This window comes from Montipora capricornis, chromosome 12, assembly GCF_036669925.1.
Source record: "Montipora capricornis isolate CH-2021 chromosome 12, ASM3666992v2, whole genome shotgun sequence".
In the NCBI taxonomy this organism is placed as follows: Eukaryota; Metazoa; Cnidaria; class Anthozoa; order Scleractinia; family Acroporidae; genus Montipora; species Montipora capricornis.
In genome coordinates, this window is record NC_090894.1 from 10,350,757 (window position 1) to 10,353,256 (window position 2,500).

The 2,500-nt window shown below is 39.4% G+C and overlaps 1 protein-coding gene across 1 annotated transcript in view; it reads left to right on the top strand.

The window, feature by feature from the left end:
• LOC138025933 (uncharacterized) overlaps positions 1–2,500 on the top strand; it is a 25,054-nt gene that overhangs the window by 9,685 nt on the left and 12,869 nt on the right. The window contains exon 3 of the mRNA XM_068873075.1: positions 259–413. The gene's annotated coding sequence lies outside the window, so the exon portion shown is untranslated. The remainder of the gene's footprint in view (positions 1–258; positions 414–2,500) is intronic.

The following is a 2,500-nucleotide window of genomic DNA, read 5'->3' on the forward strand; positions in this document are numbered from 1 at the left end:
TATTCTAGACCGAAAGGCTATGATTTATATACTCTATCCTAGAGTAAACTGCTTAAAAACCATACCCCTCACAGCGGCACACATACCTATATAGTCCCCCCCCCCCCGGGGACGCAGCCCAACAGTTCCGTTTATTAAAAACTACTTTGTCATTGCTTAGTCAAGCGCAATCACCCGAATCCAACCGTCAATCACTTCTTAGATTTAATCACCTTTAGCGCAGCGAGACATGTCAGGACTGTTATTGCAATCCCGCAGGGCTTGCCAGACGTATTCCAGATCGTTCTGATCGACAGCGGAAGATACAGCAATCACAGATCGAATAGCTTTGAGACGTCCAGAGGATATGCAACAAACAAAGATACCTAGTAAAGAACATTGAACATTGGAGGAGACTGCATAGGATTGTAAAGGTAACAATGGCGTTGAATGATGTCTCGCTTGCATTTTGTCCGTCAATACCCTTGTGATTATCATGCATATTTCCACTTAAAGCGTGGTTTAGACTGAAACACATCCTCAAAACAATTCCTGCAGTCAATTTAGTTTTCCTCTATTTAGACGAGGGGATGAGTACAATCATTGAATCAACGAATCGAATATATTTCGTTGGCATGTCCACACATGTCTCATGCATAAGCAACGTACGTGTCAATTTCCATGTTTTTGATGTTATCGCGTTAGATAGTCAGTAAGCGATGCATGAAACACATGCAGTAAGAGCTAATCAAGTGTGTTTTAAATTATGGACAGAGGCTTTTACTTCCCCTATAAAACAGCGAAAACTACTGTCAAACCATAGAGCGACATAATATTAAGTCGTTTCTTAGAATGCAAACTATACGTTTCTGGTCGATTCGGGCATATTAGACTTTTATTTGACCTTTCTTACATTCAACATGATGAGCTTAGATGTTTGTCTCGCGCGAGATATGTCAGTGAGTAGCTCAAAGGAAGAAGCTATCCCGTAGGACAAAAAAAAAAGTAGTGGAATTAAATTACCAGTTTGTGAACATTATCGCAATATATATTTTATGCACAATTTACGCACAATAAATGCCTGGATGATTAGCAGCCGGATCATATTGATGGCTCAGTTGCATGAAATAGATTAAACTAGACTCATCGTGAGGGTACACTGGGTTGCCTGTGGTACGTGCACCGTTCCAGACTATTTTTTCAAGTTGGGGGGTTATTAAGAAGTCATACCAGACTAGGCCTTTTGGCTAACAGGTCCTCACACGTTCGTACGACGAAACAGACCTGTCCTTGCGTAATATGTAGCTCTAACAGTGCACGATATTGTTTTGGTATTGTCTATCATTGTAGTGCCATGGTAGAAGTCTTGGGTAAATAGTCTGAGAAGACATGTGGTTACTAGCAAAGTACTGAACCCAGAAAGATTGAAGAAAATAAATAGGAAGTGAGAAACATTGGCTTCTGGGCTGACATGTTGATAAACTTCTTTTGACAACAAAGTTTAAGCGTGCCCTCTGAGCATCTGACAGCTTTGTAATACCGAAGTTCACTGAAGTTAAGCCCTCTCGAACGGGGTTAGGGTTTGGATGGGAGACCAAAACAATATACTCGCAAGAAACAGAACCATCGGACCGAAAATACTATTGACGCTAACAAATGCGAACTCAGCAAGGTACAGATTTTGTTAGCTTGCTTTATGCAAAAACAAATATTGATGCACAAGTAAATAAATATTGATACTCAGTTTTTAGAAAGAGCAGAAGGAAGTTTCCAGGGCGGTCGCTCGAGAATAACATATTTACGACATGAAAACAACATTAATTTTGAACCGTGAATATAGAATATAAACAGTTACGATCAGCGACAAACATTTTGGGAGATTTTTGCTACGTTCAATTTTGTTACTGAACTTTTTTGGCTGCACAAATAAATCGCAAAATCGAAAGTGACATCGCCGGAATTCAGCAGGCGCCGTGATTAAGTTACCGCGGCATGTTTTTCTTGCCAAACAGTGAAGTGTCGGTGTTAAATGATGGCAAGATACCGGGTTTTCGTAAGTTTCTTTTTCTGTCAAGTGTTATAAATTTTGACAATGAAATGAGCGAAGTCAAAACAAAGATCACAATCGCCCACCATTGTTTCTGCAAAGTCAAAAATTTACTCTCCAAGACGAGGTTATTTATCACCAGGTAATTCCATATCATTTTGGAAATAGCAGCTACTTTATTATTCACCGGCGTCACAATTTTTTGCTGATTTTGGGGCTCATTTTGTTGAAACTCAAGCACACTTCCAACAGACCTGTTTATTTTCATGAAACCCTTTCCTGCTTACACAGCAATACTAAAAATATCCTCCCCTATCACGTTTCATGATATTATAATTCACAAAGGCAGAAAATATCACAGAATCCTTTTCCACCGAAACATTTTATTGAAATAAACAACATAAGATGCACTAAAACGCCATTCGCGTTGCAATGACTTTCCATTGCTGGTTAAAGAGAATAACAAACTCACGA